This window comes from Lactuca virosa, chromosome 4, assembly GCF_052849685.1.
Source record: "Lactuca virosa cultivar CGN04683 chromosome 4, Lactuca_virosa_CGN04683_v6, whole genome shotgun sequence".
NCBI classification, from domain to species: domain Eukaryota; kingdom Viridiplantae; phylum Streptophyta; class Magnoliopsida; order Asterales; family Asteraceae; genus Lactuca; species Lactuca virosa.
In genome coordinates this window covers 43,334,624-43,359,532 of record NC_136429.1, presented here as the reverse complement: position 1 = coordinate 43,359,532, position 24,909 = coordinate 43,334,624, and the positions used below count along the sequence as shown (strand labels likewise).

Sequence of the window (24,909 nt, the reverse complement as noted above, 5' to 3'; positions counted from 1 at the left end):
ACACCTTCCTTACTTGTTTAATATTTATCAATATCACTTTTGGTCAACAAAGTAATTCCATTACATTTAAATAACATTGATGATAACAAATCACCAACAGTTAATTAAGTAATAATTAACTTTAAAACTAAAATTGAAATATATTAAGCATATAAGAGAACACGAAAGGAAAACGTAAATTCGGAAAACCAAAATTACTAAAACTTTTCCATATATAATAATAATAGGTTAATATAATAAAAGGGTGATTAAATAAATTATATATTAAAATAGAAAACATTCTTTAATATTAAATTGCAATTGCAACCTTTCAATATTTGAAAGGTGTTGGTCTACATTGCAAATTGGAATGCGTGGCATTGCAAATTGAATCGATTACTGTGGGCCCTCTCGTTTCCTCATCCCTTCGCTTCTACTTTCTTATTCAATCTTCAGCGACAATTTTTGACTAGCTGATGAAAGTCGGGATTCGTTTCGTCGCTTTAGATAGATAATTGATACAGAGATGGTGAAGGGATCGATGGAGGATTTGGTGCCGACGGTAAAGTCCGAAGTAAACACATGTTCAACGAAGACATGTAACTTGAAATCGATGGAGGCCTACAAAGAAGCAGACTTACACTAACCTCCAAAATTTCTCACAACGAACAAATCATCTCTCAACATGCTCTATCTCACAACATCCCTACATCCTTTCCCAAAATCAACACTAAATTCTACCACTCCCTTCGCGAACTCTGTCGCGTGAAACCTCCAATCCTCCACCCTCGATACTTACCGAAGATTGCCTCTGAATCCGACATTGACACCGGTGGAGTATGGAGGTGCTACGTCGTTGACTTCATCCATAGATCAATCTTGCTTCACACGCACTTTAATCCCGTAAGGTTTTGCTAATACATAATTCTTTTTCTGATATGAACCTATTATTGTGGATTTAATTGTCGATTTGTTGATATTTTGAATGCCTGAAATTTCAAATTGGTCGTCTTCTTCATCAAAGTATCAGTCCTGTTTTGTATTTGTGCATAAATTTTTTGAAAGTCATATTGTAAAAAAAGATCTAGAGTTTTTGGAACAAGAACCTTGGACTTAGATTTGGTATTTAGCTAATCTCTCACTTCTTAGGAACTTTACCTAATATGAAGTTGATTAAAATCAACAACCATTTGCAGTGGAAAATGTCTTATAGAATAAATTTCATCCCTCAAAATCTTTGTTCTCGTGTTATATAAGTTTTTTTGAAAGTACATTAATTTTCAGAAGCTCTCTTTATCTTCTAGCTTTATTAATGGTAACAACTGAATATATAATTGACACCAATGTTGCAAAACATCTCAAATACCAAAGCTACATAAGGATCTTTAACAAATGAATGAATAGATTTAAAATTCCTTTCGATAGGAACTTATCCCATCAAAATATTTAATTTAACTAAACCTACAACCTAAATACTTGCTCTTTGATCAAAAATGTAATTTTTCAATCTCTTCTTTGTTGTTGCTATAAAAACTCTTGATGTTAATCAACTCCTGTTGCTTTTTTATTAATCTCTTAAACATCAAGTAGGTTCATAATAAATAAATAAAACATAAAGTGTACAATGCTATTATTAGATAAATATTCGAAAACAACCATGCATTAGATTGTAGTTTGACTCATTTACTTTTGTTTGACTTGGCATCTGACCAAATTGAAGCTGAACTAGCATAGATATATTAAATATAACTTATAACGAGCATGAAAAATTGTTTTGCATATTATCAATAGAGTAAAAACTTTCATTACTACATGTTTGTAAAGAGTTAAATCTTGTATATGTTTATTTATAGATTTACATGATGATGCTATTATCATTTTTCTTTTGCTATTATCTGCAGATTAGTTTCCAAGAGCTTAAGAATAACTTTTAAAACATTGTTAGTCAATCTTGTATATGTTTATTTGTATATTTACTTGTTATGTTCATTTATCAACGTATGTTCATATACGAACATAAATGGAAATATGTTTTGATAATAACATACGATGAATAATAAAAGGAATCTTATTCGTATATATAATGAAAGCTTTTCTTAGAAAAATCCATTGTATATATATTTCTAACATGATGAATCATATCTCTTGTTTATTTGTTCACAGGAGAAATAAGCAAAAAAAAAAAAAGCTATCAACATATGTTCAACTGTGAGCATCAATATATTTCATCAACAATTGCAAACGAGCGCCATTTTAGTGCCATCGATGAATCTAAAGGTGAAGTTAAAGACGATGGTGGGATTTGCACTTGTAACAGGAATAAGAAATAAACCCACATGAACTTATGTTCACGTATGAACATATGTTCATATATGAATATATGTTCATTTATGAATTTGCTTTATTTTTTTTCTTCTTCTTTCAATTGGTTTATCATTTGTTAAAAACTAACCATATGAATATGTATAAGTTGATTAGATAATCTGGAAAAGTTAATTCAGCATAAACGAACATATGTTTATAGATGAACATATGTTCATAAATGAAGTCCTGTTTATTTTACCATCATAGCCTTAGTAATATAATTTAATCCAACGGTTTGGATGGTGGTTATGTGGTTAGGCAATATAATTTGGTTATGTGTTGAACCCATATATATATATATATATATATATATATATATATATATATATATATATATATATATATATATATTATGTTGGTAGTACTTAAAGAAATTGTGGATGTTTGTGTGGTAGATTGGGAGCTTTAAACAAAAATTGTCTACTAAATGTATAACTACGTATTATAAAAAAAATGTTTTGTTTTATGCAATGAATTTCTTATGTAAATGATTATTTCTTAATTTTAGCTCAAACTTTTTGCGAGTATTAGTAAGATCATGTCATTTTTTGTTTTATACAATATATTTCTTATATAAATGTTTCTTTCTCGATCTTAGCTCCAATTTTTCGTCGAATATTAATAAGATCAAGTCATTAGTATTGATTTGACAATTAATCAATGATAAAACATACAGATCGATCAAATAAAATAAGTATTATATATATATATATATATATATATATATATATATATATATATATATATATATATTAATGCAAGTTGATATGTTATGTCAAATCACCAAAATATATTATATGATTTGGAATAATTTTTATTTTATATATTTATATATCTATATATCAATATCAACTATAAAAGAGACCAAAATCCTTAAACAATATTCATTTGAAACTTATAACTTTTCAATTTATCATATAATTACTACAAACTAAAAGGCTTTTTATAATTGTATTAAATATTACTCTAATGCTAAAATTATTTAGCTTTTAACTAATTAACTATTATAACTCAAAAGTTTTTTTAACTTATGATATCTTAATTTGGTTGATTCGAGTATAATAATAAAGACAAATTCACTTAGACCAAATTCATTTGAAACTTCATAACAACTCAAGAGTTTTTTAATTTATGTGTAATTATGTTGTAACATTCTTAAAATAATAGTAAATTTTTTCATTTTTAAACCATCAAATCGTACAACTATTTGTTACAAAACCAAACAAAGTAACATTATTCGTCAAACATCAGAGTAAGTCAAAAGTAGTCAATGCGGAAAAAACCATTAGGGGATGTTGTGCAGTCGAGCCGGGTCATTCATTTTGGAACTGGAAGTGCCTGAAAATGTTTAAACCACAAAATTATAAGCAAAAAGCTTAGTGAGTTTCCTAAAATACCACATACCATACATATGATAGGAATGTTATGTGCCAACTATAGTCTTACAATCACTATGAGCCATGAGCCACATCATGGTCTTTCCTTGTAATATCGGGGATAAAACCGGATCTTACATACAAGTGTCAAGAGCCACCTCCTGGTCTTCCATGCAAGCATCACAAAGACAACTAGCATCCTACATATAACTACCAGGGTCCAGACCCTAGTCTTGCATATAATTGTCAGGAGCACATACGACCACCTTCCGATACAACTACTAAACCCATTCTTAGAAGAGTCACACGTCCTGACGAAACAATTAACATTATAACGCCACACTTATCCAACCAATAGAAAGTCCAACAACTCTGCCCGAAATTTAAGAATCTTACACCGTGTCTGACTTCCAGTCAGACATAACCGACCAACCATATCCATAATGGCTCTAATCCGCAACCTGATCCGACCAAAACCCCTATGACCCTGTGTATTCCACTAATAGCGGGCAAACAGAATTCTTGGTCATTCTCCGATGATGATTACCTCGCTTTCGAATACGAAAGTAGCTCCCAACACGAGTCTCAACCATAACTAAAACGTTCCTTTAGACTATTTATTTGATAACTCATTACCAAAAAAAATTCTTTTGTATTTTACTTTAATATTTTTCATTTTTTTACAACAAAAATCACATTATTTTACAAAACTAAAGTTTCTATTAAAACTATTTTTTTAGTAAAACGATATATTAGTATTAATGTGTTACTACATTGAAGTTTTTATTTAATATACAATTTTTTAAATTCTTAATAAACGTTATATAACATTAAACCACTACAACTCAAAAGTTTTTTTTAAAAAATTTATGGTACTTAGTTGATATTTATGATATTTAATTAAATGAGATTTAACTATAAGCCTCTAATATTTGTGTCTATTATTTATATAAAATAAATTATATAAAACAATGAGTTATTATATAAAAACATTATGTTTTGAGGATAAAAATAAATAGAAATTGTTATTTGCTATTAATTGAAATGTGTTAATAATTAAATGACATATTTACTGTTGATTTAGGTGTCTAAGCCATAACTATAATTGATATAAACTTGAATTGATGGTAGCAAAGTCTTTTTAGGTTGCCCTCAAACCTATCAATTGGACATGATGTTTTGGAGAGAGAGGTTGACTTATTATTGGATTAAAATTTGAAATAAATAATTTGTTAATATATTATGAAAATAATATATTATTTAGAAATAATAATATTTAATTAATGTTTAATCATAAATTAATTGGAATTAATTTTGTGATTGAAAGAATTAATTGAAATTGCAGGGACTAAAGTGTAATTGTTCAATAGTTGAACAAGAGACATTCTAGAACCTCCTTGAAGCCTTGGACGGTTTTGAGGTGGGTTTTAGGGTTCTAAAATTATCCTTGGTGGATAATTAGGAAGCTGGATAATTACACAATTCAAGATAATATTATTATATTGGTTTTGAGTTTATCTAAAGTTTCATTGCTGCACTATATAAAGGGGCTAACCCCTAGCATTTTCGACACTCATTCCTTAAAAGAGATAGGCCGAAATTCTAATCTCATCCCTCCCCTCTCCTCAATATCCTTCTTGCTTGTGTTGGGTGTGAACCACTAGAGTCACGACGCTTGTGGTGCTTGTTTCCAAAAGATCAACAAAAGGGATTCTTGGTTGTTTACTTCAACAATCAATAAGGTATGTATTCCTACTAATGAATTCAAGTTTGAACAGGAAAATTTTGTAGATTGATAGTTCATAGTATGTTGTCTTTACGTGAAAGACATAGATCTTTCTTAGGTTGCATCTGCCATAATCATTTAATTGTTAAATGTTTTTTCTGCTTAGAGCATTGTTGTAACCTCCATAACCCATCATTTACAGCTAAAACATTGGTTTAGAATATTTATTCCACAACTCTCTGTCATTTTATTCTTTTTCATTTCACCTGATTTTTTTATTTTCTTTTTAAAAGTATCAATATTCAATTTTCATAGCACATTATCGGTCATTACTACTAATATGACAAAACTCAAATTTCTGTTAAAACAAATTTTTTATTAAAGCTATATATAAATACTAATATGTTTATACTTTTTATTAGTGATTTTTTGGAATATTTTCAAATCACAAAGGTTTTTATAAAAAAAAAATATAAAAAAGGTTTTTATGTATATGATCCAAAAAAGTTTTTCTTTAAAATGGCTAATTAAATATCAAAAATAACATTAACATTTCATGTCAATATCTTAATATTATATAGCTATTTCATATTATGTTAGAAAATGGTAAAGGTTAAGATTAAATGTTTCAATAAAAAATGATACATATGAAACGACAAATCATAAATTTTCAACAATACACAAAGGTTAAAATATATCCATAATAATAACTATTGATTTGTGATACAAATACCCTTAACATCTCTAACACTTTCCGCTACAATTATAACATTATAGTATAATTGACCAATCACTTAATTGATTGAAACAGTACTCTTATACTTAGAAAAATGATTCAGCATCATGAAATATACATCGAAGTTTATTTTTGGTTGCTCCAAGATCTTTCATGCCTACAATATAACACAGCAATGCATTTATGTAGTATCTATTTATAATAAATGAAATATAAAAATACCATGCAAAATAAATTTAAAAAATAAAAAATATAGAAAGAAACCTGAGACAGTGGGTTGTATCATTTCCTTGACTTTGAATCTTTGATATTGTTTGTTTTAAACAAATCAAATGGTTTGATTATTTAAGTCTTTAATATACACAAAAAAGATTGTATAACCCCAACGTATTTCATCATTGAACTCTTTCTTTTAGACATATACAACTACAACATTCTTCTCAATTTTATGTATTCTGCATAACAAACTTTGAAAGAGAAAGAAATCAAGAATGAAAACAAAAAATGAGAAATGTTGTTCTTATATAGGTAAAATATTTCAATTAATATATCAATTAATTAGAATAAGCTGAAGAGTTAGGAGGTTTCAAATGAATATGGTTCAAGATATGTGGCTTATCTTCTCCATATTAATTTGAATAGCCTCATTTATAAGAGATAAAAAGATTTAAGGAAAATGTCTATATCTAAAGAAAAATACACTTCACCCAAGCAAATTAATATAAAAAACTCAAAATCTAATCTAAATTCTAAAAGACACTTTGTCCAAACAAACTCTCACTTTAAAATCCTTTTCAACTACAATGTGGGAAAGTAGGATTGAAAGTGTGAAAATAATAGTGCTTTAAGAAGATTTTTTTTAAAAAAAAAAAAAAAAGACATTTTGACGGGATTAACGTTGTGTCATCAAAACCGGTACATGAACTTTTACCTTAAGAGTCATTAATGATTCAATATTTTACGTACATAGTTGATCAAACTATTAGTTCATTGGAGTGAAGGTTTGAACAATACAAATAATATAAAGACATTTTTGGCTTTTTATTCACAACAAAAAAGTTGAAGTCACTGAATGCTAGTGAGTTAATGGCAAGTTGCAAAAATCTTGAAAAGAGGTTGCAAAATGGTCATATCTCAAACATCGATGCTGATGATTTATCCAACGAACTGGATTTGTTACAAAAAGATTTACCAATTGAAAATAATACAGGTTATACAATACTAAATTTATTAAAAATGATAAACACTTATCCAATTTCTTGTCTAGCATACATAATATTGTTGACTATTGTCATTATAATTGCATCACTTGAAAGAAGTTGTTTTAAAACTAAAGCGTTTAAAATCGTATTTGCACTCGACCATGTCTCAAAGGAGATTAAATGTTTTGGCTTTAATTTTAATTGATAATGAATTTCTTGATAATATTGATTATGAAAGTGTAATAGATGAATTTGATTCTAAAAATGTTAAAAGGTCAATGTTTAGTAAATAGTAATCCACTGGTTTTATCTTCTTTTGAAAAGTTGTTTGTGATAGTTACAACTTAATAATAAGTGAAAACATGATGTTTGTGGCAGTGAATTTACCATATGTTTGTTAGCAAATTTAAGTTTTGAATTTAGTTGTGTCAAAATTACTTAATAGTAATATTTTACAAAAAAAAAAAAAAAAAAAAATTATGGAGCCTCACTTTGATTTTCGCACAAGGTGCCGAGCTTGCCTGGTACCAACTTACGTTGGTATTTTCTCGGACCGGTCCAAGTGGATGAAAAGTCATGAAGCGAGAAATGATAGTAGGATACACATGCCAAAAAAAATGCCTATTGTTGCCTACGCAAAGTGTCGGTGTATTCCACAATGAAAAATCAGCAATACATTTGATTTAAGTTTCAATCGATCGCTCAAGCTCAATTGCTCTAGAATGAAATATCGACATTCAAGTTTCAATCCGACCCTTTCCTTCGATCATAAAGTTTCAATTGATCAGTCGTGCATCCCTGGTGTTCGACATTCAAGTTTCAATCGATTAGTTGTGAACATTTTTTTAAAAATTTACATGACGATACGTAGAACAAATTTTTTATATTGAAATAGTAAAAAATAGACATGTGATTGCAGATTTTTAAAGTATTGGAATCTATGCAATACATGTGGAGTTTGTACTTGCCCATTTCTTTTGTAATTAGAAGCGTATATCACCGTCACACTCATCGATAGTAGTTTTATGCTTCAATTCGTGATGTATTTTTTGTGTGGATGATATGTGTTCTTTTTTTAGTGAATTGTGGTGGTGATAAACTTAAATCGTAGGCTGAATGATCACGATCACTTGACACACATTGCACCAAACTATGAATAGTTAAGTTGACCATTTTTCCCCTTTTGTTCGATTGTAGTATTGAGAATCGTTACCATGGTTGGTACACACATTGGTAGTACATTATTTATAAACCCTTAGGACCTCGAATCTGTGGGGCCCCGATCCTGTATGGGCGATATTTGTTAAAATAATCGGGGCCGGGGGCGGGAGCGGGGGAAAGGTTAACCCCGTTTTAATTTCGGGGGCGGGGACGGGGATATGCAGTGCCGTCCCGAACCCCCATACGGGCCCGTTAATATATTATATATATCTATATATATTAATCATATAAATATAATAAATAATAGCAATGTTTTTGAACTTCCAAAAATCAATAAAAAAAATCAACTTTTTAATTTGTTAGTATAATGTTTTTAAGATGTGATAACATTTTTGTTTTTAACATGTAAAATTATATTATAAATAACTATTTTTAACCTAAAATATAGCTTCTTTAAACCCAAAAAATAACTTATTTTAGCTCAATAAAAAAATATCTCAGAAAATATGGTTTGAAAGTTTATCTTATTTGGTGCAACACCACAAATGACAATTAATTGAGAAAGAAAAAGTAATATTAATAACAACAAAAACTATAAAAAATCATGTAAGGGGCGAAAACTTAACTTTAAAATATAGTAAGGGACCACATCATAACTTATATAATACCAAAAATTTAACTTTAAAATTATGAAAATTGAAAACTGTTAGATTAAAATTACATCAGGGGAAAAAGTATAAATATAAAATCAAAACCATTATTTGCAGAAAGATGCTTATTTTGAAAATTGTATCGCATACATAAAAAGTTGAATTATGATTGGAATTTAGCAATTTTGACTCTTAGAGATAAGAAAACCAAATGAATAGTAAAAAGCTCTCACATATTTATTTTGGTAATTAATATATATTAGGGTTTGGACTCTCCATGTGATGTTGTGGAAACACGATATGTTAAAAAACACATCGCGATATGGATAAGGTTTCGTAGGAAAAAAAATTCAACATAGTGTGAACCTTCAAGTGTGTTTAGATCATAATTTTTTATTTTTTATTTTTTTAATTTTGAACCAAACAATTATGTATGGAGGAGACAAACAAAAATAAACGAAACTATAAAAAAACTCATATAAGAGACTAAAAACATAACTTTAAAATATAGTAAGGGATCAAGTCACAACTTATAAAATACCAATGATTTAACTTCAAAATTAGAATGGTTGAAAACTATTAGATCAAATTTATTTTAGAGAAAAAAAATGTAAATATAAAAATATGCTTGTACCATAGTAAAAACCTTTATTTATAGAAATGTGTTTATTTTGAATTTGATATTGTATACTTAAGAAGTTGTATTGTAATTGGAACCAGGAGAAGCCTATGCTCCGCATGAAGTGAATGTACTTTAGATGTTAATTGTATATATATCCCTATTCTAATAAAAGAATAGGTTTAATCTCATATTGACAAGTGACATACAATTAGAACTCTTCATTAATGTTATATATCACCTATCATGCCACTTGTCAACCTATTAATTACCCATTTCAAATTTCAAATTTTAAATTTTCACTTTAATTACATTAAATTAATAATTGATTATCCATTTCAAATTTTAATTTTTAAATATCTCATTCTAATTACATTAAATAAATAATTGATCTTCATTTTAAATTTTCTCACTCTAATTATATTAGATTAATAACATTAGATTGAAAAATAAAATTAATACAGATTATAAGATGATATAGCTTCATGTATTTATTTAAATCAACAATTATAATTTTATATAACTAAAAAAATATCTCTTAAGTAATAACTTATTTAAAATAATTGACTAATAATTTTGATTTTTTAATATGAAATTTTAATTAATTTTATAACTGTGGTTTTCACTGGTTATAAACTAGTATATATATATATATATATATATATATATATATATATATATATATATATATATATATATATATATATATAAGCAATTTTGCCTCTACACATTAGAAAACGAAATGAATAGTATAAAGTCACATACATGTTTTCATAATATATATACTAGGGATGTGTATGGACCGTACTAAGCACGACCCACGTATTATTCTTTTGAGAATTCTACAAATTATGTACGACAATTATCATTAGTGTTGGTATCAGATACATAACATCAGAAGAAAAATAAACTAAATGAATACACAAGTGATATTTCCATTTTTTTTATTAACAAAAGTACTACTAAATGTCACATAGCTTGCATCAAGTAAAAGTGAACTGCAATTTTCTTCTCTACAAAATTTGTATTACTTTCGCCCAATACCACACATAGGATTTGTCTTGCAAGGGCATTAAAACCCAACACTGTGATGTAAAGACGGCTGCGATTCATAAGATGCTATAATTAATTATAGCTTATGTATATAGCTAAATATGATTCATCCCCATACTGATCAGTATATCGATTGGCTTCTTTTTTTTAAACACCAAACATAAAATATCTTTGAAAGGGAAATTGAAACCTTAATTTCGTGATACACAAGAAAAAAGAACAATTTTTTTTGGGTAATTATACTTGCCCAAATAAACTGAAAGAATGACATACCTCGATATTGGTAACTATGGTGTCACCATCTTCCTTGGCAGCATTTCCAAAGGCCAAAGACACTTGGCCCATTCCATCTTCAACATACCCAAATGCGTGTCAGTTACTAAGAAAGTAATTCATAGAAGTTTATCTATGCATATATCAATGGACTTGATGAGAAAAAAGGAAACATGCCCTTACATGATGCAGTTTGTAGATCAGAATGTATGCTAATAATTTATTTTATATTAAACGAATGATATATAATTTAATTAAGAAGTTGCTCAAGTATCAAATGATAAGTCGTTATCAATCAACCATGTTTTGTAATTGATCTTTGAATCTCACAATTTGAAAGTTTTCATTTCACAGAAAGCATGATAACATAATAACAATAGGCTCCACCATCATGAAATCATGATTGAAGCCTATATATTTAAGGAAAAATGGAAATATGTTTTCGTCTTGAAGAAAATATTAGTGGCACTTGGCAGTAAACAATCTTATCATAACATAGATGCCATTGATTTGTGTTAATAAAAAATATTGTCATAGTAACGTCATCCCTTGAGTACAAAGTACCCCCTTATATAAGACTGGAAGTTGAGTCTTTCTGTTGTGTGTTTATCTGATAAAAGGAAATCATGAATGGGATTGGAGCTTCATAACGCCCAGGCATGATAAACAACAGAAATTAAATGAGAATTTGTGCATCTCAATACAATTGGTTAGAAAGAGAGATGTATGAAACAGTAAAAACAAAAATGCAGCTTATGCAAAAATTCTGTTATCAACGAATTCAAACAACATCCCACCATTTTTTACAAAGTAAAATAGTAAACAGTCAAAGTTAATTCATTGAACCCCCCCTTTTTTACTTGATCAACCATGTACTTCAAACAAATCCGAATACCAAACCCAAAAACTTAATTAATCAAATATCATTTTAAGAATCGAGAATAGATCAACAAAATTCACCAAAATTAAAAAAAGAAACAACTCAATTTGAAGGAAATAAAGAAAACCCACAAACAAATCACAAATAATAATAATAATAATAATAATAATAATAATAATAAAAATAATAAAAGTAAAGAAGCATGTACCAGCCTTTAAAGAGTAGATAAAAGAGAGGAAGAAGTTGGGCAAGAAAGCACATCATATTGATTGGTTTAGGAACCATGCTAATTGCTAAGATGTGATTGGAGAATGTAATCCACAACAATATAAGATGCCTTCCTACACCTGAGCTGATAAAACAGTAATATGTGTAAAAAACAAATTAGATCTTAGAAAAGCATAATCACATCTATTATTTGAATTTAACAAATTAACTTTTTAGCAAAAAGAGCATCCATGTAGATTGCGGGCATTAAATTCTCAAATGGTATAATATTTAATAAGCCAGATGATTTTACCTTTGGAGAAATGTTTTTAAGAAATCCATAGCTGGAATTGCCAGCTCCGAATAAATACTTATTTGGTTAATCTTGGAATCATCAATTACCCTAGTCCACTTTTCTGCTCTTCATGGGGTCAGGTCAGTACCTGACCTGGGGAAAAACCCAACTGTTGACAAAGGGACGAAGAAGGTGCATATGAAGTTAGTTGAAGAAGGAGACGCCAAAAAATGAAGTTCCCATTAAACATAATCATAAAAAATTCATGAAAAATTATGGGTGGCGTTCCTGCTAAGCAAGAAGAAGATTATCAGAAAATTGGGGTTTGGAAGGGAGACATGGATGGCTTTTTTTGGTTTCGGGTAGAAAAAGCATGAAAGTAGTGGGAAGCAATTGTACATATATTACATATGGAAAACTCGATGCTCACGACTCTCCTTCCATGTCACTGCAAAGACCGCCAATAATCTTTGCAAATGAAATAGAATTCATGAAATTGAAAACAATATGAACATATTATGAACAGTAATACATCCCTAGCTTAGATTGGGACTCACAGGTGCAACCAACTTTAGTGGAAATTCAATTATAATGAGGATGAAGGAATTTGAGCGGCCAGGACTCACCTATTTCAGGGCTAGATAGACATCTATCTCTCCTTCTAAAATAACAGGTGGAATCTCTAATCGGTGAATATAACAACAAACATGGATTTAGAGAAGATAACAACAAGAAAATTTAAATTGATAAATCGTATAATTAACTCCAATCTTGGAAAGAAATTCAACTGGCAAAAAGTTGTATTAGGCAAATAGACCCGGTTGAAACAATCACCGCTACTTTCGACTTCTTATTCACATATGGAAGCTGAGATAAAAAAAAATGAAATCCCTAAATACCAATAATTTTACAAATCAAAAGAAAACACTTGCAAGATTAACATTTGGAGTCCAGTTACACAGAGTTTTTGTGGTGATGTGATGGATGTGGGTTTCTTGAAGCATGTGTGTAACTTTAGATTGACCAAGCTAGATAAGAGATATGGTAACCGGTATATAGTTTCCAGAAGCGTTGTGGTTGAGAAGAAAGAAAAGAGTAAAGCGGTAATTTCTATAGCAAAACAAATAACATGTTACATCTAATGCAACAAGAACATCAATCAACACCGACTTCAATTAACATTTGATCCACAATTCATTTTTTAACATATATTTAACACAATCATTTGGCTAAAATGAAGATTAAAACTAAATTCATATCAACTAACAAAACAATGAAAAAAAATTTAAAAACCCAAAATGTGGGTTTTAAACATCAAGAAACCCTAATACAAAATCGAAAGAAAAAATTTAAAGAAACAGGAAATTACTGATTCGATTGAAGTGTAGTTAATTGCTCTCTATGTTTCGGGTTCTTGTTTGAAATCAAAGATGTGAAGATGACAATGATGATATGAACGGAAGATTTTTTCCATACTTCATTGACTGTCATTTGGCTTTACGTTCTTCATCTGTACATAGATTGTAAATCACCATGGATGGGAACAATCCTACCGGATGTCCAGCGGTGAACTTGGGCCTACGAAAACGATACCAAGAAACGGAGATGCGAGAGGGGGAGAGTTTTCTCTATAGATGTCAAAGTTAAAGAGAAAAAATGGAAAATCAAAGGAAAAAACAAATCTTATGGATTGCATTTGTGTTGGGTGTATCGAGAAAGCAAGAAAACGGAAGAGAAAGGCACATGTCTCCTTTTCTGGAGGACATGCATTGGTGGAAAGGGCGGCAGAACAGGCGATTGAAATTCACGGAAGATCTCAGGGTTTCTTTTCACGCGCTAAAAAAAGGCAATGCGTGAGATGCACGAAGAGTTATTGAGGAAAAAAGCTTTTTGTATATAATACTAGGCAAATGCCCGCGCGTTGCGCAGTGGGATAATTATGTAGTTTAATATGGTTATATATGGTTTAATGTATTGTGAATAAGCCATACATAAAATTTGTATGCGATTAAATAGCATGTATATTTTTTGATTTACAGATTTTTTATCATTAATAAATAATGAAATTTTTTTACTATTAGTTTAAAATTTTAAATGTAATTTTTATGTATACATTAGTATCTAATGTAATTAATTGATAATTGATTAGATATGGATTCTCATTTGTGGTGGTCTATTTATGTTGAACCTCATAAAAATACATATTTAACGACTTTTGTTAGTTTTACTATTGAATAGAAAATGATGCCGTATTTTAAGTAAATATAAAAAATCTCATTCTCAGTCTATTTTAAGGTAGTGACATATTTTAAGTTAATATAAAAAATCATATTCTAGAACTAATGAAAAAGAAAAAACGGAGCCAAAATTTTTAATTATAATAAAGTTGATTCCAATTACCAAGTGCTCAATCGAAGATAATATCATTCAATAAACATCATAAGATATTACGTTATATACAAATTACGGACATCATTTTTGTAAGAGTCATTCAAAATATATGAGACTATAGTGCCTAATACAACAATGTAATAACCAAATGACCCTAACATATTTTAAATGAAATATAATTATAATATATTATCTATGCAACTAAATTTCTGTACAACATGTGGGATTCGTCTACTATATGGTATTCTTCTAATATATTATATTATAGTATAAACATTATATTTGGAAAACCACTTTGAGTTATATTGTAGTTTACAACATTAAATTTGTGATGGGCTGTATTTGACACACATTTGTGTATTTATATCTATATTATATATTTAAAACAAATCTTATATAAACATCCAACCTAAATATTCATCTTCAAGTTTTCTTTCTTCGCCACGTAAACAAACTTTTGTTATAAAGCCAAAAATGGAATAAAAGACACACTTAATTGTATGATCATGATATATTGTATTTTGATTGGGGCTTGTACAAAACATGCATGAGCATATATTATTAATTTATCTCTTGTTTTGGGTAATTCGAATAAGATAGCTTCAAATCCAACGTATCAAACGGATTACCCATTTACTAAAGTCTAAAACCCAAAAACTCAAACATGTTCTAATACCATACAAATGGATGAGGTTTTAGCAAATTATTATCTCATATGAATTACCATTGATTATGTGTGATTAATTATTAAGAAGGTGAAAAGGTTTGGGGGTTTCAAATGCATGAGGTTTTAGCAAATTATTGTGGGGGGTTTCAAATGCATGACATTCAAAGGAAAATGCAAGCTTTATAAGTATGTAAGATATATATATATATATATATATATATATATATATATATATATATATATATATATATATATATATAGAGAGAGAGAGAGAGAGAGAGGAGGGTTCAATTGAGAAAAAAAAAGGTTGAGAATGAGGGAATCATTCTCAGCCACACATTTATTTTGCCGCAAAACATTTAGGCGTACCGTCGGAAATGGATAACGGATAAACATGTGTTTTCAAACCAAACATGTTTCCTTAAACTATACTAATCATTACCTTAATATACATAAAAACATACTTTTTTTTTGTTTTTTTTATTTTTAGAAAGCCATTTTTATCGAAAAAATATTTTAAATATATCAAAATTCATAATTTTTTATTCTCTATAAATAGACATCCATATTGATATAGTTTTAAGATAAAATAAAAAATTTATTTTTTTTAGAGTTTCAGCTCTCGTTATTCATAAATGAATAAAAATCTATCAGATTTTTATTAGAGTACATTCGTTATTCACTTATGAATAAAATGTATGCTTAAATTTTTTTTTATAGTTTAAGTATCGTTCATATATGAATATGACACATAATAAAGTTTTTCTTACTTAAAATATATTTTTTTACATCATCTTTCGTCATATATTATATTTATATATGAATAAAATGTGTATTAGTTGTCGTCATATTTTATATTTATATATGAATAAAACATTTATCAGATTTTTGTTACAGTTAATTTGTTATTCATATATGAATAAGTAGTATAAATAATATTTAAACTGTAAAAAAATTAATTATATGTTTTTATTCATAAGTGAATAACGAATGTACTGTAGCAAAAATCTGATGCATTTTTATTCACTTATGAATAACGATAACTGAAAATATATAAAAAAAATTATTTTATCTTAAAAGTATATCAATATGGATTTCTATTTGTAGAGAATAAAAAATCATTAATTTTGGTATATTTAAAATCATTTTTCGATAAAAATAGCTTCTTAAAAATTAAAAAAACGAAAAAAAAACTATGTTTTTGCATATATTAAGGTAATGATTAACATAGTTTAAGGAAACATATTTTGTTGGAAACACATGTGTATTCTTTATCCATTTCCGCTGGTATAACGAAGGCTTTTGCGACAAAAATAAATGAGTGACTGAGAATGATTCCCTCATTCTCAACCTTTTATTTTCTCAATTGAACTTACCTCTATATATATATATATATATATATATATATATATATATATATATATATATATATATATATAATCAGGAAATGAATTAGAAAATGATAAAAAATAAAATAAAATACTTTTATGATTTATTATCTATCAAACACTTAAAATCATAAATATACTAAACCATATAATTTACTTTATTATTATTCGTTATTGATGTAATAATCTGAATCAATTAATTATTTATTGTGGTATTATATTTTATTCTTTCTATCTGATAATAGTTTTATTTTAACTCTTTAATCATATTTATAATTAATTTTATGTTTTTTTAATTAATTGAATTTATTAAACATCTAAAATAAAATAAATATTTTTTGTTATTTTGGTTATTTTTTATAACTAATAATCTATAAAAAATAATACCAATACCGAATATGGTATATGTTTGAAAACAACAAAATAGATGATTGAGATTACCTCTCTAATATATTTTTAAAATAGTTATTGATTATGTGGTGAGTTGTGACCAATCAATATATGTGAAAGGTTGTAAGACCCTCAATTGGCCATTTATTAGCAATGAAGTGTGTTATTGGGCTCATGATTTTTAAGGTCAATCTAAATAAGCTTTTGACTCTCTTTTATGAGAGTTTCTTGATTCTATTTTGGAACAAATGAATTTTGGATATAAATGGAGAAGATAGATTTTCGAAATTCTTATTTTCAAGAATGCTTCAGTTCTTGTAAACAGTTACCCAACGTTCAAGTTTCTTATCTTTAAAGGTGTTAGACAAGGAGACACATTGTCACCGTTTCTATTCATACTTGTTACCGAGGGGCTTGATGTTGTTATGATGAAGGCACGGTAAATACATAATTTCATGGTCCCACTTTCCCGAATAATGGTCCCACTGTAACAACCCAAAAGCCAGGATAGAATTTTTCATTTCTAAACAAGAGTTAAAGTCATCAAATTGTTCCAAAAACCATTTCATAGTAACAATGTCAAATTATCAGAGTAACAATATCTAAAAGTGCGGAAATGGTGAGGGGAGAATGTTGTGTCATCACGTCGAACATTTTCCCTTAGTACCGAATATACCTGAAACCACAAACATAAACTGTAAGTAAAAGCTTAGTGAGTTTCCCCAAGTACCACATACCAAACATAAATAAGTTAGTGTTATGGGCCAAACCATAGTCTTACAAGTAATTTCCTACCGAGGGCCAAATCCCTGTCTTACATACAGTTGCTAGGGGCAAGATTCTGGTCTTTCATACAGATGCCAGGGGCCATATCCTGGTCTTTCGTACAGTTTCCAAGGGCCAAATCCTGGTCTTTCATACAGTTGCCAGGGGCCAAATCCTGGTCATTCATACACATATCATAAATATAGCTAGCATCCTATATCACAGATAATGGGTCAGCCTTGGTGCCTTCAAACCATTGATATAGTGAGAAAACTCACCTCAGTCCGCTGATAAATAACTAAATGCTCGGCTACCGACCCGGAAGATCCCACACTAAACATAAACAAATCACCCTAATCATAAATAGGTTATAAACCATAACCGTGGGTACTAATCCCAAATCCAGACCCCTAAGATAAAAGCCCATTTTACCCTTCCCATAATGGGCCTAACCAAACTTGGACCAACAACACAATAATGGACCCCAAGGCCCAAAAATGCCCAACTCATGCAACTTAAGGCCCATTAACGAAATCCTAAGGCCTACTCATGCATCAAACAGTCCAAGGCCCAAAAGTCTAAAGCCCAACCGAAGACCAAAAGCTCAAGGAAAACCTCTGCGAGGCGTATGCTTGGCGTACGCGTTGTACGCGTGGCATACTCGACCACCCACCAGTACATGTAGCGTACCCCTTGGTACGCCCATCGTACTGGGCTGCTTACCACCCTAAGTCATTTAGTGCTTAATCCTTTCAGCCACTAGGTCCAACTTTCAGATCTCATCCATTTTAGGGTTCTAATACATAAATTTGGCAACTTTATACCTTAGCATGTCTTAATGGAACCCGACATCCATTTTTGTCCAACAATACTCATAATAAGGAATAAAACTCTTGCATGGGCCAATAAAAATCATCAAGATGACATTTTTATGCATCCATAACATTAAAAGGACTAAGATCTAACACCTCTAACTCCTAGAGTTGCCCAAACTCACAAAGAGAACCCATGGGACCAAATAAAGCTCATAAACAAGCCCTAAACTCTAACTATCAAAATCAATCATCAATGTAAGAACTTTATACCTTATATAGCTCCCAAAGTTGATGAAGACTCTGGATCTAGAAGCTCAACCTCAACAAATGCTTGGTCTCCAAGTTCCTTCTTCTTGAATACACACAAAAATGCCATAAAATCACTTCTAATGCTAAAAAATACTCAAAGGATGAACTAGGTTTTCAATGGGATGTAATGAACAGTGGAGGCTGATGAGGGTAGGTGTCCAAAGGCCATAATGATGTTTAAGTTCCCCAACTCCAAGCGCGCATGTATGCTACGCGTACCAAACGTACGCCCAGCGTACGAGGGACCATTTTTGCAAAAATTTCAAACTTCAAGGACCAAACAAGAAATACATGGAGTCGAATGTTACACCCACTGTAACGCCCGTGTTTCAGGGCTAAGCAGTAGTAGATGATGTAATAGTCTAGGTCAACCATTGTAACTCATTTTAAAGTAATAAAGATGAATTACTTGGATATTATGTGAATTATGTATTTTTACGTGCTTATTACTTGTTTATAACAATATAATAAATAAAGGATAAAAATAAGCGTCAAAATTAAAGTGTGATATAAACTCGATATCGTTACATAATTTTATAGTGGTCGAAACAAGGATTCCGGGGATATAAAGAACGCCGAAATCCGAGTTATAACAAAGAAGTTATGATCCGTCGAAGTTTTGCAAGGGAACCGGCACGACACCGGGAGACGTAAATAGTGAATTTACGATAGAGTGACTTTTAGCCTTAGCAATATAAACGAGAGTCGTAGAATATGTTAAACCGAGAGCGTCCATAAAAAGAACGCCCGAATCTGACTTCGTATGAGGAAGTTATGATTTTTCGAAGTTTCGGCTTGGCAGTGTACAACCCGAAGTTTGAATATTAGATCGAACGATTCTTAGCCGACACAACCTAAACGAGAATCGAAGATCTCGTCAATAGGAGATCAATGGTAAAAATACAGACGAAAACGAAGTCCGTATGTAGAAGTTATGAGTTTTACACGGTCATTAGACAGTGTAATCTTCTCATACTATTAAACTTAAAATCGGTCGATAATTAACCGACAAAGTCTAAACGAAATTTGTAGAGTACGGTCTCACCTACATGTGGATATAAAGAACATCGAAAACGAAGCTCGTATGCGAAAGTTATGAATTTTAGAAGTCGGAGTGGGAAATCTCGAAGCTGGGTGCGAGGGGTACGCCCAGCGTACCTTCGGACGCCCTGCGTACCGAAGTACGCCCCGCGTACGAAGGAGGTACGCCCCGCGTGTTGAATTTTTCCTCGGCCCACAGCTAGCCACGTCGCACCACCCGAAGCGAGACACCTGCCCCTACGCGCAGCGTACCACCGACGGTACGCCCAGCGTTCCGAGGAGGCTCGCGCCTATAAAAGGGCTGCGAGGGCTGCCGAGTTCCATGCATCAAAATCATTTCTCTCTCTAGTTTCTTTCTCTCTCTAAGGTTCCTAACCCCCTCCTAAGTCTAGGTAAACCCCCTAGCACCCGAAGGAAGCCCCGAGGCTCCCGGAGTCTCGAGAAAAAGGGTCTTTCGGTTCAGAAACGCTGCTCCAAGCGAAGCCCGATTTTTCAAGCAAACTTCCCGGTTTCGTCAAAGAATATTATTTTTAGAAGCGAGGTGATGTCCGTATTACGCCGTATCAGGGAGTGTATAGTCACTTTCATCTTACACATAGATATGAAGTATTTTATATAAATTATGTGCTATGTGTATATATATGTTATTTGTTTACCTGGGATCTATGTTGGATGAAAGATCTGAACTTCTTTCTTTCAGATCTGAAACTTTTTCCTTCAGATCTACACTTTCTCATCTCAGATCTAAACTTTTTCTTCAGATCTAAACTGTATACTTTGAGATCTATGTTGGATGAAAGATCTGAACTTCTTTCTTTCAGATCTGAAACTTTTTCCTTCAGATCTACACTTTCTCATCCCAGATCTAAACTTTTTCTTCAGATCTAAACTGTATACTTTGAGATCTATGTTGGATGAAAGGAGGTACGCCCCGCGTGTTGAATTTTTCCTCGGACCACAGCTAGCCACGTCGCACCACCCGAAGCGAGACACCTGCCCCTACGCGCAGCGTACCACCGACGGTACGCCCAGCGTTCCGAGGAGGCTCGCGCCTATAAAAGGGCTGCGAGGGCTGCCGAGTTCCATGCATCAAAATCATTTCTCTCTCTAGTTTCTTTCTCTCTCTAAGGTTCCTAACCCCCTCCTAAGTCTAGGTAAACCCCCTAGCACCCGAAGGAAGCCCCGAGGCTCCCGGAGTCCCGAGAAAAAGGGTCTTTCGGTTCGGAAACGCTGCTCCAAGCAAATCCCGATTTTTCAAGCAAACTTCCCGGTTTCGTCAAAGAATATTATTTTTAGAAGCGAGGTGCTGTCCGTATCACGCCGTATCAGGTGAGTGTATAGTCACTTTCATCTTACACATAGATATGAAATATTTTATATAAATTATGTGCTATGTGTATATATATGTTATCTGTTTACCTGGGATCTATGTTGGATGAAAGATCTGAACTTCTTTCTTTCAGATCTGAAACTTTTTCCTTCAGATCTACACTTTCTCATCTCAGATCTAAACTTTTTCTTCAGATCTAAACTGTATACTTTGAGATCTATGTTGGATGAAAGATCTGAACTTCTTTCTTTCAGATCTGAAACTTTTTCCTTCAGATCTACACTTTCTCATCCCAGATCTAAACTTTTTCTTCAGATCTAAACTGTATACTTTGAGATCTATGTTGGATGAAAGATCTGAACTTCTTTCCTTCAGATCTGAAGCTTTTCTTCAGATCTAGACCGTATAAATATTTTAGGCTTTAAAAGTTATGTTGGATAAAAGATGTAAGCTTTATTTTACAGATCTGGACCATGTATGTATTTTATATCTACAAATATGTTGGGTAGAACATGGATAGATAAAATAGCGGTGTGTGGTGAAATAAAATGATGAGAGGCCTCAATGTTGACGTTGATCCAGTCATCTAGCGGAGTATGGATGACGACCACGGACTTTTCTAGGAAGTCCAGTGGAACGCTAGCAGGCTCGCAACCTGTAGGTGTTTGTGAACGAAGTGTTCACCGGTGTACTCCATCCCCCCCATGGTTGCCTTACGGACATATATGGCTGAGGAATCCCCTTAGCAGTAGTGTCCATCCCGATGAAATTCCTTAGGATAGGTCCCTTATGATAGATGCTTTAGGGACGAAAGGTGAGGATAACGGGAACGGGTAATCGGGCTTAATGATTGTTGAAAATAATAAACTTATTTATTGTGGGTTGAAAACCATATATGCTCACCAGGCTCTCCAGCCTGAACCACTTAGTTTCTTGTATTACAGGTAGTGGCAAAAGCATAGTTGGATGAGTTGACCAGAGATTACGGATTTGAGGCCGGATAGTGTTTTGTGGCCTAAGATGTTTATTTCTTTCTAGTTTATGCTTATGGTCTGTATCGACGATTGACATCCCGAGTTTTTGTAATGTAATGGAAATACATTTCTTTAAGAAATGTGTTGATAAAATTTATATCATATTTTGTTTTTGGGACCAAATTCCGCAAGACTTTTATGTAAAATGTTACTCTGATTTTTAAACAAGCATAAACAAAAAAAAAATCGGTTTTTTCTAGCCGTGAAAAATGGGGATATCACACCCACTTTCCCGAATAATGGTCCAAACTTTGTTGTATATTATGTATGTATACTATGGCACGTTCCTTGGTAAATGGAATGTGGTTAATTTTCTCAATTTAAAAAGGATTCTTTGTTGCTTTCACTTAACATCCAGTTTGAGGTGAATTTTTTTAAAGTTATTTTTTTGCCTAACCCGAAAAATATTGGCATGTCAAATCTTCTCACTTGTCAAGCCGATGAGCTTCCTTTCTCTAACATTAGTGCCCTTATTGGATCTAATATGCTTCTTTTTCGCTATTAGAACATTATTTTGGATCGATTCAAGAATAAAATCAATAACTAAAAAGAGAAAACTCTCTACTTTGATAAAAGGTTAATATTAATAAAAGCGGTTCTTGGAAGCTTACCACTCTATTATTTTTCCTTGTTCAAAGACTCTAATAAAGTAGTTGGGATATTGGAAGGTATAAGGATAAATTTCGTTTAGAGAGGTAATGGACTAAAAAAAAGAAAATTAATTTGGTCTTATCTAAAAAAATTGTTAGGGGTGGGGTCTTGGCATTGGCTCTTCAACTTTTCTTGCTAAATGGTGATGGAGATCGAAAGTAGAAGAAAAAAACCTTTAGTCTATTTTGATAAGAGTTATTCATAAATTTAACATGCATGACAATCGTGTCTTAGTAAAAAAAACATAATTTGGTTGTGGTTGAATGTTATAGGTATTAGAGAAGATTTTACGGAATTTGGAATTGAACTTCCTAACCTTTCAAAAGGAAAGTCAAATGTGGGAGGAGCACCATGTTTTGAAAATACTTAGGGGTTGGGAATTCTTTTTCTAAAAGACTCTTTTCTATGGTTATATCCTAAAGAATCAGGAAAAAATTCTTAGGTTAACGACAGGTATATTTTTAATGATCGGTTGGTTAATTCATGGAGTTGAAATGGAATTAGAATATGTTGAGAATGGCTGAGCAGAAGCAAATGGCACAAATCTTCCTTTTGGCTTGTGATATTAAATGTATAACAATCTTCACAATTGCTAGCTTCCCTTTTTTATTAATACAAATTATTTTCTATTTTAAAAGACATATACTTCAAATAAATGAAGCCACACATATTTCTTTAGGGATAATGACTTGAAAGGGTAACAAACTATCAATTTTGTTCATATTTAGTCATTGAACCTTTTTTTAGAGATGAATTATTTTAATTTTTCATATTTTACCCTTATGATCGGTTGTAAACGATCATAAAGGTAAAATGTAAACAAATTCAAATAATTCATGGATAAACCAAGGACGCAAAAAAGTTTAGTGACTAAATGTGAACAAAGTTGAAAGTTCTTTAGCCTTTCAAGTCAGTATCCCTCAATATAATTCTTTCCTTATGGTTGCATAAAAATTGTTTTGAAATTTGATACATTGATATATGTTGGTAAAATACTTATCTTCATCGTTTATGACAACCGTTGTATATGTTGTGATCAAATTACAAAATATCTTATGTCCCAATTTATTTTAAACCATTTCAACCATGTTTTGTTGAGTGGTGTTCAAATTTGTTGCAAACATTGGCCTCAGAGTCCTCCAAGGTTGGAAGTGAAAGCTTCTGTTTTGTAGCATTTGATTTTTCTAACAGGAAGTATGTGTGATAGCGACATGTATGATTAATTTATCACCTCGTCTTTATATATTTTTATTTCTCTAAAGGCACTAATAAAGCTAATCTAATGTTATACTTTACAAAGTAACAATGTTGAACAAGAGTAGGGTAACATTATCATACATATGAGGTGTATCAATCAAAATGATTATTGTGATGTTTAGAAATTATGATAAATAAATTATATGCAGTAAATATAAATTCATAATTTTCAGGTTTACAACAAATTTGAACACTCACTTAACAAAACATGGTTGAAATGCTAATGTAGGACTAGAACATTTGGTAGAGGTTTTGCCTCTTATATTGTAGGTCCCGATTTCTAATCCAGACGTTGGCGAATTTTACTAACTTGGTGATATTAATTCTAACCACTAATCAACAGTTAAAAA

At 30.8% G+C, this 24,909-nt stretch overlaps 1 long non-coding RNA gene across 1 annotated transcript; it reads left to right on the top strand.

Moving 5' to 3' along the window:
- Window positions 1-338: 338 nt before the first annotated feature.
- On the top strand, window positions 339-2,461 carry LOC145103941 (uncharacterized). The gene is made up of 2 exons (XR_013706946.1): window positions 339-882; window positions 2,143-2,461. It is a non-coding gene; the product is annotated as an uncharacterized LOC145103941 (long non-coding RNA).
- The last annotated feature ends 22,448 nt before the right edge of the window (window positions 2,462-24,909 follow it).